The sequence below is a fragment of the Equus caballus genome, chromosome 3, assembly GCF_041296265.1.
Source record: "Equus caballus isolate H_3958 breed thoroughbred chromosome 3, TB-T2T, whole genome shotgun sequence".
Classification (NCBI taxonomy): Eukaryota; Metazoa; Chordata; class Mammalia; order Perissodactyla; family Equidae; genus Equus; species Equus caballus.
The window spans coordinates 59226527-59240616 of NC_091686.1; the positions used below are offsets into that span (position 1 = coordinate 59226527).

The following is a 14090-nucleotide window of genomic DNA, read 5'->3' on the forward strand; positions in this document are numbered from 1 at the left end:
ATGAGAGGTCAACTCCGTGAGAAGGCAAAACTCTGGGTCAAGTCAGGGCCATTTGGTAAGCAGCCACTCTGGGCCCGAAATTCTCCTCCCAGTTCTCATATCTGCTAAAGACATGGAGGGTTCTGGGTTTGAGTTTCATCAAGGAGCCTGTTCCTTTACATCTAACATTCATCAAGTCCAAAAGGGAGCTTGTTTATTGTGGCCAGTTATCAATTCCCACCCCCAAATCTATGTTTTATGTGTCTGCTAATACTGTCATGTGACCTCTCTGAATTTGTTTCCTCATTGGTAAAATCACAGAGCCAGTACTTGACCTAATGACTTCTCAGAATTTACCCAATACAGGTTGGGCCTCTTTTAACCATGTCACTAAAGTGTTTTCAAAACAACAATCTTGTTCCTCACTGAGTTTTTCAAGGGTCCCCAAAAGCACTCCAGCTTTGTCTGTCCGCTCTCTTCCACCATTATATAATATGGAGTAATCTTGTTATTTTCATTCTCTTTGCGTGCACTCTGTCGTTCTGGGTTTCTATCCAACTGTCATAAATTCACGAGACAGAAAACACATCCTTTCCTTTAAATATAATTTTCTGTTCACATTGTCTTGATAAATTCATGTTGATTGACTCTCTTCCTGTATTTTTTTGTGTGTATGTGAGGAAGATTGGCCCTGAGCTAACATCTGTTGCCAATCTTCCTCTTTTTGCCTAAGGAAGATTTTCACTGAGCTAACATCTGTGCCAATCTTCCTCTATTTTGTATGTGGGAGTCGCTACAGCACGGCTTGATAAGCAGCGCATAGGTCTGGGATCTGAACCCGCAAACCGTAGGTTGCCAAAGGGGAGCACATGAACTTAACCACTTCATCACAGGGCCAGCCCTATCTTGTTGTCTTTTTTGAAAAGTCCAAATGCTTAATTATAAAGTATTTAAAGATAGGGCCCGTCTTACCTTACTTACATCACCAACCATCCTCTTATTCACTCAAAATAAATTTGAAATTTTATAACTCCTCTGTATTTGTGCCTTCATCTATCACATGGACCTAAGATCTATTCTAATTTTCTAATAAATCACTGAGAGAGAGTTAGCTAGGATTAGTGAGAGTCACTTCATGGGCTCTAGAGAAGGAGAAGTAGTCTACAAATTTAAATACTATAAAGCATTGTCTTATTGCAATTATGGCTAAATTAGCCCTTGTATCTGTGCTTATAATGTCATGTAAAACATACAAAGAAAGAAAAACAACGCTCTTCTATGAATGCATAACCTAATTTGTTTATTAAAAGAGAACTCAGTAAATAGAGGAGGTTTCCCTATCCCTTAAGAACCTTTAAATCTACACCGTGCCCAGAATACTCAGACACACACACACACAAACAGTATTGATTTCCAGAATTTCTCCATGGAATGCCAAAAATAATAAACAAAAAATAAATCAAAAGCAACAGCCTCCTTCCATTATGTATTAAATATCTTCCCCATGAAGTTAGGACAAATAGAGATGTATATAGAGAGCAATGGAAACATAAATCTACTGTCGTAGTAATCGATTTCTGCCTTGTTCCTTTATTTCTAGTAAATAATGATCTTCAGATCTTTCATGGTGGCACTATAGTAAAAGTCAGCTCCAAGATCCTTGAAAGTGTTTCATCTTTGATAGAGCCAATGATGCTGCTTCCTCTCCAAAATCATTACACTCACTCATTTCTTGTTGCAGAGCAGAAACAGCATTTAGTAGAATCAGAAGAAATTTACAAAGGATGTTCACTTTAAGAGCTTTCTGTCCGATCATGTATATGGTTAATAAAATGTTTTATATTGTTCTATGTCAAACCAAAAAGAGAATTTCTCTAGAAAATGTGGTCCCTGCATTATTACCATTAAGTTACTAAAAATGAAAATAAAACATTGATATTGATTACCATAAAAACAATGAAAAATCTTATATATTAATTAGATGTGATTAGACCTGAGGCTCAGCCCAAGCTCAAAACTCTTGGCTAATGAGATAAAAAAGGGAATAATTTAATCGGCTTAGATATGTGAATTCACTAAGCAAAGACCACTACTGCAATTTTATAAAGACCTCTGTGTTCCTTCCCATTGCTCATTTCTCAGAGAAATTCACAGGATGATGCATGATCAAGCTAGATCATTAGATTTTAGCGCACATAGAAAGACATCAATGTACTTATAAGATAAACAATTGAGGTTGAATTCTGAATATGGCACTTAATTATCTATATGCTTTGAAAAAAAATCATGTAACCTTTCTATATAACGAGGTAGCATAGAGATACAGATGGAAAGTGATAGGTAACTATCAAGCATCTATTTAAAGCATGTGGTTTGTATATCTTAGTTTGAAGCCAAGATGCTTCCTGAGACCTGAGAAAAGGGATTCTAAGAGGGAGGGAGAGAAAGTAACATGGGGCAAAGGTTAAGAGCTGATCCAGAGTAAAGCTTGATAGGGCAAAAATAAGTCCTGTAACTTGAGCTTTTTCTCTTTATTATTATTATTATTATTATTATTATTATAAGTATTTGTTTTTGTTATTTCCAAAGGCAAAACTCTCATAAGGTTGGCATTCATGTCCTCAGTGTCCTAGTCACCAAAGCTCATACATATCTTAATAAGTCAATTACTACAGTATATTGTTCTAAGCAAGACATGCTTTGTTCCAGCCCCTCACTTCAGGATACACGCTGTATGTAAAGGGCTATGTTTCTCTGACACAGAGATGTAGGAACTGAGTTTTTGTGGGACCTTGTAGGTGGATGTCAAGAATAAAATAAATGCTGAATGAATCTCCGAGAGAAATCAATTGTGTCAACAACAGATTTTCTGGGTCAGTAGGTTGGATGTAATAGAAGGAGTGACGGATGCCTAGGATGATGACTCTTGTAGTCACCAATCAAGCTAGTCAAAGACACAATGTTTAAAAGAAACTGAAACCCTACAACCAAAGAGGTTAGAAGAAACTATATGTTTCATGTGATAAACTAAATCTGTGATGCCATTTAGGAAGAGCCCTCACCTTCCTCTCACATTCCTCTCCCTGCAAAATTCCACCCATCACCTTTGGGTAACGGTGCCATAAGGTCTACTAAAGCCCATGGACTCAATGATATATTAACACAACTTCACAGTTCTTAGGATATGGATTTTTTTTTTCTTTCACTGAAATCTTGATATCTGTGCCCCACATCCCCACAATGGTCATCATGTGAAAGAGGTGCCACCAATGATAATTCAGTTTACCTTTTCAAGAATTTGCAAATGTAGGCAAAGTCAACTGGGAATGATGCATCCTTTACACAACTTTTACATTAAGAAGAAGTGAGCTCTATTGGATTACTATCATAGAGGCAAGAACAGTAAAAACTAAAAATGACATGTTACCTAATCATTACTTTGACAATAATTGTCACGAACAGAATTTCTTTATAGATTTTGGATGTAGACTTTAGAGCAAAAAAGACTCGGATGCTGTGTCGGCTTGAGCTAAAAGGATTTTAAAAAATTTAATCTTTAGAGAAGCTCCTGAGATACAGGCTAAAAGAGTTTATAAAGGTCATAAAAAAATTAACTTATCTTGCTGACTGAAGCTTTTTTAATGCACTCTAAGTTACAAAGGAATCGCATCTGGAGCCTTTAGGCCAATGGTCTACTATATTTTTCTCTCATTAGTAAGGACAGCAAAAATCTGCATTGGGATTTTTACCACCGCAATCAGCTCTGATTCATTAGTCTTTGAGATTGAATATGAGGAGAGCATGGAGCCAGTGGTGTAGGAATATTTCGTACTTATCTCATTTGCTCACACTGCAGTTCAGGAAGCAGCCAGAATCATGAGTGGAAATGGCCTGCTACTGAGGCTAACCATGGTTAAGAGTCAGACCAACTTCTGTCAGCCTATCTGAAAGAAATAAATACAATAAAAGGTCTTTAAGATATGCACTAAGGGGCCAGCCCAGTGGCATAGTGGTTAAGTTCATGCACTCCACTTTGGTGGCCCGGGATTCACGGGTTTGCATCCTGGGTGCGGACCTACACACTGCTCATCAAGCCATGCTGTGATGGCATCCCACATACAAAATAGAGGAAGATGGGCACAGATGTTAGCTCAGGGATGATCTTCCTCAAGCAAAAAGAAGAAGATTGGCAATAGATGCTAGCTCAGGGCCAATCTTCCTCACACACACAAAAAAGATATGGACTATTACTTATGTAAAGCAAAATTCATACCTCTTTTGATATGTAGCACCAAAAACAAAATGGGAGAGTCCTCAGCAGATGTTACCAGGATGGGCTGGAGCTCTTTGACGGGAGTTACATCCAGGACCCATGTGAAGGGAACTTCACATTGTGAATATCAGCTCCCTCAACCACGGATTAGGGATAATAAACTGGCCCTGCCTACCTCTTAGGTAAATGTAAGACAAAAATGAAATAACATATTTGAACACATTTTATTATGATCAAGCTCAATATAAATGTTGGATATTATCATTATATTAAAAATGAAGACCACGCTTATGCCAGAAAGATAGATCTATGAATAGTGTTGCATCTTAGTTTAAATTAACCCAGTAGACGTGCAGAGGAGTTTCTAAAGTCAGAGACCATATCTTATCCTTTATCTCCTTCACATCAACCGTGCCAAGCACATAGCAGGTGCTTAACAAATATTTTCAAATCAATGAATGATAGGTATTTTATAAACAGAATAACTTTAGGAATCGCTTCAGTAAAAAAAAAATCTCTTCCACAATTAAAACAAGATTCCATTTTTAAAATGTACATGATTTCCATTCAGGGAGGGATTATAACAAAGCACTGAGAGAACAACAATGAAATTCAGCCTGCCTGAGTGTGAGGCCCAAATCCACCACACATCAGCCCACACATGTTACTTAATCTTTTCCCTTTTCTGTAATACAAAGGTAGTGATAGCATCGACCTCGGTTGTTGATGTTAGGAGTAAAAGCAATTGTCCACGTGAAGTGTCTAACACAGTGCCTGGTCACGGTAGATTCTTCATAATAGCTGTGACTGATTTTGTTTTTAACTGCAATTGTCCTTGTTGTTTTTCAATTCATCATTATTTAAAAAATGGGCTTCAGAAGAGGCAGAGTTTCTCAGATGAATCACTGAGCACAGCTGGACTGGACGTTTGACAGCACACTGACGCTCCCTGAGGCTCCCAAGATGAGAGGCTGGCTTTAATTGCTGTCACTTGGCTCCTTGTTAGACGGACAAGCAAAGAGCCCATCAACACTTGTCAGGCCTCTTTTAAAAAAATGCTTATAAGGTTTTTTAACCTAGCTAACACTACTAGTTTAAGCATTTCCTCTCCTGCTGAAGTCTTCTCTTTGCTGGAATTTTGATTGCATTGCCTGCCTCAACTTAAATTATTTTGCAAATTAAAAAACTTCCAATAAGCCAACCTGTAACAAGGAGGTCATGTGGGGTGTTTCTCGGGAGTAAATTACATTCTTCTCATTTGTATTCATAACATGATCCCTTAACAATTGAGGATATTATGTAGCTGGACAACAGAAAGTAATTTTTGTTAATAAGAAAATCTAGCAGTATTTGCTTAGCAACATTTTTGGTTCTAAAGCTTGCTAGGTTCTTTTTTACTTTGGTTAAACTCTGAGATTGCATTAGAGGTTCATGGCATCCTTATTATTTATTACCACGTGTTCCACATGCTCTCTTCTACCCCTTTTAATCATGATGATGCCAGTTGAGAACTGACACCATGCACCATTGTGTACTGTCAAATGCATAACAAATACTTTAATCAGGCTTAAATAGCTCAAAAACCACAACTATTTATTGCAGGTCAGAGGCAAATTTCTGGAGAGGGCAGTGGAGATGTGAGCACACTAATTTCAATATGTGCTGCCCCAAGTGATAGCGCCTAATTTGATCAAACACTTCCTTCATTTTATATGGAATCAAGTCTCATTTACAGTGGCAATAACCTAGATCAAATCATCTAGGTAGAGGCATTAACTAGAATTAATAACCAGATTATTCTAGCTACTTTATTGGTTTAATAAATTTACAAAATCAGAAACTTGACAGACAAATTAAATATAGCCCATTTTCTTAATAGGTTGGGGAATTTTCACAGAGAACAGGGGCCTTTGTAGCATTTGTTTGCTGATCAATAGACTCTGCAGTTGAGCATCTTTCTTCTTTCTCTGATTTCTAAGAGCAGAGAAGAAATTTTCAAAATGGAGTCTTCATCCCTTCCATAGTCCCCACTTCTCTAGTTCATATGCTATCTCTCAAACTAGAAGGAAACTCGTTAAAGCTGGTACATGTCAAATTTTAGAAAACGGGATCATAATCATCACTAAATAATTACTTTTGTTTCCCATTAAAATAGGCACTTCAAATTTAGAGGGCGCTGGTAACGGGCGATACATTCCACATTCCTGACAGGTAGGATTAACTACATTGAGACTCTATTTCAAAACTAAAAGGGTACTTGTTGCTCCTTAACACTTTTAAAGCAAATTCTTTGTGCCTGCTCTAAGCATGCCAATGTGGGAGGGCATTTATTTCCACAGCAGGAGTCCTGTGACAACATTCAATGACTCCAACTTCACATTTATTATGCTAAATGACCGGTGCACTGTGAATCACCTGGCCTGAGGGATGGCATGGGGGCATGCACTGGTTTTCTCTGTATGAGTATTGACAGGCTGGCTTAGAGATCAGCCTGCTTGGTGTTTCAGTCAATTAGAAAACACCTTATCCATGAAGTGGACTGACTGTACTTTCAAAATAAACTTGGATTGGGCTAGATGCTGTTCTATTTCAATACGAATCTTTAAATCACGATCAACGAGGTCACTGTACCTGAAATTATCCATTTGCTCTATTTGGGACATGCTGAACTCTGGCTCCCTGTAACAATTTCTGAAAATATTAGTGGAATAATCAGAATGATCAATGCCAAGAAATTCTGTGCTGATTTAATAACCACAGAAACCATTCAGAAACATTTTATTTCTCCTCTTTCTTGCAACTCAGAATAAGTCACTCAACTTTACCCAAATTACTGCGTGAAATGGGGAGCCTACATTAGCAGGTGCCTTTCAGTTACATTTTGAGCTCAGGTAATAGATACCAAGCAACTACGTTACATTCCGTTTTATAAAAGCATCGAGCTTTTCAAGACAAAGGGAAAAATAATGTAAAGGTTTTTGAGTTTTTATTGTTAACTTCTATGATTTTTCTGTTCACCCAATCAAAACGTCAGAACGTTTTCCTCAACCTTCTAGGATCCCTGACTTGGTCTGAAAAGGAAACACAACAAAGACAGATTAACAGTTTGAAAAGCATACAAATTTACTTAGTCTAAGTTTTATGTGATACAGGAAGCTTCATAAAGAAATTAAGACCTACAGAAACAGACGTGAGTATTTTGTGCTAGGTCTGAGGAAGTGCAGAGGAATATGACAGATTAAGGAGTATGAGGCAAGCTTAGTAACCCAGGGGTAACTGAGCAAGGCCTGTTTGTTAGGATTCTTCTCCGTGTCCCTTTGTCTTCAGAGGTTAAGGATGCTCCTTACCCCGCTTAGGGAGGGCACCTCCCACATGAGGGTGTCCTGGCTTGTTTCAGGAGAGTCGGGGGGCGGGGGGGGGGGGGGGGGGGAAGGTCAGCGTGACCTTCCTGCTTCTGCAATTTTCTCAAACTCCTTCAGCTTGAGTATTCAATATGCTAAGGTGCCATATTTAGGGGTAGCGTGTCTGAACCCCGTTGCCCTCTCCTCTTGCTCACCCATCTGTGGTCAAGTCCTGTGGATTCTACTTGTCTAATACTTGTCCCTTCTGTCTGTTCTCACTGCTCCTCTCCTGCTCTACACTTTCATTACTGCTCTCCAGGGCTAACCAGTCTCCTTACTACTAGTCTTTCTGCTCCTTAATCTACTCTATATGCTATGACCACATTAATCTTCCTAAAGCAAAGATTAGAAGATGTCATTTTCTCGCTCAAAAATCTTTAATGACTCTGTATTGCTTAATTTTAAAAGTCCAAACTTTCAGCAGCCATCCCCCATCCCATCTACCTTTCCAATCATATTTCCCTCGACTTGTCTTCGTTCTCTCACTAGTTCAGGAACGTGGAATTAGTCACTGTTTGTTGCTCAGGGTCTCTGCATGGGGTTTCCCCTTTCCAAGTGTTTGGCCATGCCCTCCTCCCACGTCCCCACTGGATTTCCCTTTCCTGCCCCAATTTATTTTGTGTGGCCAAATCCTGCCTGCTCAGCCTCCTCTAATTTCCTCCCATCGGAAATAATATGTCCTTCTTCTCATGCCACAGAAAACTGTATCTATATATTTATGACTCTTTGACCTTGTGTAATTGTTCTATATATCCCATATGTCTTTTATATATATATATATATATATAAATTCATTGAAAGTAGAATCTAGGTCTGATTCCTTTTTATATCCCCCCATAGTACCTATCACAGTGACTGGCACACTGTATTCATTTAATAAATATTTATTGACATATTCCATTCACAAATGAGTGGATGAATCCTAATTTACTATCCTTAAACCATTGTAAATTTATTTTTTCAGACACCTGCTTTCACCTATTCAGATCTTGAAGCATTCCAAATTCTAACAGATGTTTGTGGACAGCTGGGAGAAATTACACTGCAGACACCAAATCATCGGCACAGCTCTCAGGCTCGCATCTTCACCTGGTTATGTGTCCCAGACAGCTGTGCCTTCTTGGAGATGCACTTGGCTTCAGGAGCAGGCTCTGTTTGTAATACCTCTACAGCATTCCAGAATAAACATGACGGGCCTTGACATAGATTATGTGCAAGTCCCTGATCCATTATGTTCTTTGGGGACTAAGGGTGGACTGACTTTGCATTTGTCAAAATGTTTCTCATCTTAGGGCCTCACTCAATTTCAGATCACAGTGATTTCACTTTTATTTCAGATACCCTGTGATGGGGAAAATATGACTAAGGAAAATGTGTAACTCAGCATATGCTGGAGGCCAGAAACAAGACCAAATGATGCATATTTAGGCTCCCTTTTCCTGAACTGGATGCACGTTCTGCATCCAGATGTGCATTAACTCTGGCTATTGAGTCATTTTTTAAACTTGTCTGCTCCGAAACTGTTCTTAGCATTCTCTTGGGACTGTGGCCAGAGGTAGAACTTTAGTGAAAATCCATGCTTCCTAATCTCCCATGGTGTATTTCATTCCACGCCCTTTGTTTCGTTTCTTTCCACTTGATTACTCCTATGTACCCCTTCCTGTCCTCTATGTGGGGCAGGGGTAGATGGGAAAAGAAAATAAATAAGCCCATGGTTGTCACTAGTAGACACCAGTTTATAAATAGTACTGGTTTGACTGTGCGCTGGTTTTCCGAATACAGGAAGGTCAAGGAAAACATTTTCTTTTGAAATGAAAAAAGGAGGTTAAAACAAGAGTTTTAATAACAAGCTTGACACAGAGCAGTGTAATACCAGCATGAATTACACTTGGTACCAGACTTTTATTGGAAGTCCTAGATTGCTTTGTTCTTGTCCCTGACATAATATTCAGAGTTGGGTTTATATTTGTCCAGAAGGGAGCTGCTTGCTATAGTCCATGCAAATCAAATGCTTGATTTATGCACCATTCTCCTGGAGGGTGTAACATTAAATTTAATTTTGTGAGGAAAGCCTGAGGTGTTTCAGTGCCTGGGCCTGACATTGTGAACTAGGCAGAGAGGTGCACGAGAATTCATTACAGTTTCCAATATGCGAAATGCAGCATTTGAATGAAACATTTATCTCTTGTCAAAAAGGCGTAATGTCTGTTCTTGGTAAAATATTTCCACCCCCACCCCTCAGGACACACCAGCATGTTTTTGGCCTTCATCATGGGTCTTGATGAAAGATGAGTAACTATAGGCATTTGAGGAACTAGAGAGACATCAAAAATCATGTCTCCGTGAAAGGATCAATTATCAATAATATCAACCCAACTGTCTTCACCTTGATGTCGAGTGTTGCCACAGAAAGTCTGTATAACTGTGCTAATTGGCCGTGTGACAAATTTTGTGATTTTTTCATCTTTAGCTGCTTGCTATTTGCAATCCTCTTGCTCATTGCTGGTTGGCTCCCTTTTGCAGCCCCTACAGCAACTGTGCAACACTTGGCTACACTGTCCCCAAATCCCAACTTCAAGGCCAAACCCTGGGACTGCGCAGAAATCCTGCCATTTACTTCCGCAGGAGACTCATGGCCGTCGGGAATCAACACCATTACCATTCCTGCCATGTGCTTCACACTCTTCTATTAGCATTGTTTCTCCTCCACAGCTCGTGGAAGAGAGTCTACACTCTTTAACGTGCAAGTAAGGCCTCTAGCAGCCTGCCCTGCCCTTACCTTTCAGCCTCATCTCCTTCTCATCCTGCATATACTCTAAGCCTTCCAAGATGTCCCCTGGCTCACACTGGCCCTCTGCCTGGAACGACCTTCCCCTGCTTTCCCACTAGCAAAATCTGCTTCTCTGTAAAGCTCTTCTCTGTCAAGAGAAACTTACCTACTCCATTCACAATCCTCGTATTGAAACAATATTACATTTAGTTGTATTGGCTCTGTCTTGCCCACCAGTTTTAAGTGCATATTATTTAATTTGGAATAGTCCAGAGTACCTGGCACAGAATCTGGTACGTAGTAGGCACTATAAATGCTCCTGGAATTAACTTGAATTAAATGATTACGATGATAGCGGGAGGAAACTAAACGTGTGTGAGGCAAAGAGAATTTATATCCATATCATTTCAATGTTTCCTACAATTTGCCAAACTAATATAGGATGACCAATTCATAGACCCAAATGTTTGTCTATAGGAATTCTAGGTTTTGGGCCTAGAAGTGACATAAATCAGCTGTACCTTTGAACTTTTTCTTTAATTATTATATATCTGCATTCATTACAATCTATAAAATACAGATATACAAAGTCTTAAGCATGTTTTAATTTCCTGGTTTCTTGAAAATTTAAAAATAATCCTACAAAAATAGGATTTGTTGGGGCCGGCCAGGTGGCGCAGTGGTTCAGTGTGCATGTTCCACTTCGGTGGCCCGGGGTTCACTGGTTCGGATCCTAGGTGCAGACATGGCACCGCTTGGCAAAAGCCATGCTGTGGTAGGCGTCCCATATATAAAGTAGAGGAAGATGGGCATGGATGTTAGCTCAGGGCTGATTTTCCTCAGCAAAAAGAGGAGGATTGGCAGCAGTTAGCTCAGGGCTAATCTTCCTCAAAAAAAAAAAAAAAAATAAGATTTGTTTTATGCAAGTTTCCTGAGAAAGCTTTCTTTACAGACACGTCTCCTAAAACATTCTTTTTGTCAAAATGGTCAGAAACCTTGATATTCATTTTTTAATGTTTAAATATTTAATCATAAATTTAAATAATTTAAGTATTTCAATAATAAAGATCCTTTAGACTCAACTACATCGATAAGAAAAGTTAGTTAAAAATTACTACATCTAATATGAACTGTATCTAAATACTATGCCTATCAAAATTCCATTGAAGGATATTTATTTACATTTTGTATTGCCTGTTACTGTGAAACCTGGGAAACAAATTTTTAATTTTGGACTTAAAACGGAAGTGAGAACCCATTAGCTTCCAATCCTTGCCTCTGTTCAACAAAAACAGGTGAGAGAGAGGACAAAACCCTTTTTCAAAATGTCAATCAGAAGCAATAAAATCACCATTACAAATTATGTGGCCACTGGCCAGAAGTGACGCAAGGGACATTGATGTGGTGTGCAAGTCTGTGGACTGAAGAAACCAGGTCAAAAGGGAAAATCTTCCTGAAATGTTACATCCTCAAACACTCATTCAAAACAAAATTACCTCTGTGAACTGAACAGGGCCCTATCCCTGAGCTGTATCCTCCACCTTCACTCCCCGAGACCATGCACATGCGCACACACACTAGCTTGAACCTCATTGATTACTTCCATGAGTTTGTAGGGTCTTTTGTCTATTGGGAGGTAAGTGAAAAGCAGGTCCCTGTTATGGAAAAGCCTGTGAAGGAAGGGAAATCTTCTACATCTGCATTCTGAAACTTAATTGCAACAGCTACCTGGAATAAAATCACTAGATAAGAAATCAGAATTCTAGGATCAGCGCTGCCACGGAGTAAGTTAACATGTCGACTGAGACAAGTCCTTTCACCTCCTGAGTCTCGGGTTCTTCATCTTAGCTGGGGACACAGAAATATTTCCCTGTACTAGGGAGAAAAGGTATTAGAGATAAAGAGAAAGAAAGGCTCTGGAGATAAAACAAGCAGATACAGTGAGGGGACTGTCTCAATGGATGAGTAAAGGAAAATCAGCTAAGGTGATAGTGAAGCTAGATTCTGGAAGTTGTTAAAAGTTGAGCTAGACTTAAGAAGCTAAAAATAAAGGAACTCCTTTGAAACAAAGCTTCAATCTCTTAACCCTACTGGTTATCTTCACTGTGGGCCGAGAGAAGTGGTAGTTCTTGAACAGAAGCGTGAGAGGATGAAAATACTGGAATACTAATTGTCAGGATGAGCTGCTAGGCAACAAGTTCAGGGAAGTCAAATATTTTCCATAATGCGAATCGGATAAGGGCCTTCACTTGGGTAGCGGCAAAGAACAATTGCAGGTTGTTAAAGGGGACAGGCTCCCCTCAGACTCAAGTCATCACTTATAATTGGGTTGCTTCCATAGATTTTCTCAGGAATTTTAGTTATTGTGCGATTAAAGGTATCTGTCACGTGAATTCAGACTGAATCCAGGCTCCTGTGTACCTTGAGTTAGAATGATGTATGGATGGTGTAGCCCTTTTTAAAATATTGCTAATGGGATAAATTCAACTTTTACTAAAACTAGAATTATATCAGTCTCTGAGGTAAGTTTTTCACAGCATTTGCTTAAACTCATGAGAGAATTGCCTTTGTTGATTTGCACGTTTATATCATGCCCTTGATGACCATTACACAAAAGAATGTTTTCCATGTACCAGGCATTGTTTTAGGCACTTGACATGCACCATCTCAGTTAATCACCACAAAATCTCTATGAGGCAGCTACTATTATTACTCCCACTTTACAGGTGAGGACACGCACAGAGAAACTCAGCAACTTTCCCACATTTTTACCACAAAACCATAACACACCTAGGTTTTCCAATGCTGGCATTGAGGAGAGTCCTTATTTCTCACTTCTAAACACGCTGCCTCCTATCTGAAAGGGTTGGCTCCTAAGGACCCAAGTTTTCTCTCCACGCCTGCTCCCCCTCAGAGAAAGCAATTGCTGATGAGTCAGTTCACTTCAAGACCAAGAACGTTATAAAGGATAGAGAGTGAAGATTTTTGTTACCCTTGTAGCAGAATGTCCCATCGGAGATTAAACTTATCGCACCAGAACTCAAATTAGTCAGAGCTTCAACTAAAGACCCGTTTCCAGTGGCATCCCGGGCGTGGATGCTGCCAATGGTCCACCTTAGTCAGTAACAAATACTCTTCTCAGAAAACTCTTTTGTTGCTCTAATTTTGAAACAATTGCTGCAGATAAGGTTGAGTTTAATAATATAGACAAGCTTCAAATCATTACATTTGTATTTCTTATCCTCTGATAAACGTTAAATTTTACATGGAAGTTAATTCAGAGAACTCCAAGTATACAGTCAAGTTGCTTTGGCCATAATTTGCATCTCCACCCCTGTGGTTTTATATATGCCTGTCTTTAAACTTCTAAAGATTTTAAGCAAACAATAATAGCACAGAGGTTGTAAGAACAAAGAAATAGAAATTGAGTTAGTTCAATTATGTAACTCATTCTAAAGCAATGATTAAATCATGCCAGTGTCCTCTATCATTCAGCCAGTTTCTGATGTTTGCAGAAGACAAAAAGTTTCAGAAGTTTTCACAAACTATAGTAGAAGTTTATGATAAACTTTCTGTTGAAGACATTTCAGTGGAAATTTTTCAACTGCAGAGACATTTACAAGCTTCTAAAATTGATCTTGAAGGAGCAAAAAAATGGACAGTATGG

The 14090-nt window shown here is 39.0% G+C and overlaps 1 long non-coding RNA gene across 1 annotated transcript; it reads left to right on the forward strand.

The window, feature by feature from the left end:
* The first annotated feature begins 7315 nt into the window (after window positions 1-7315).
* Window positions 7316-8863, forward strand: LOC138923329 (uncharacterized). The gene is made up of 2 exons (XR_011436804.1): window positions 7316-7442; window positions 8618-8863. It is a non-coding gene; the product is annotated as an uncharacterized lncRNA (long non-coding RNA).
* Window positions 8864-14090: the final 5227 nt, after the last annotated feature.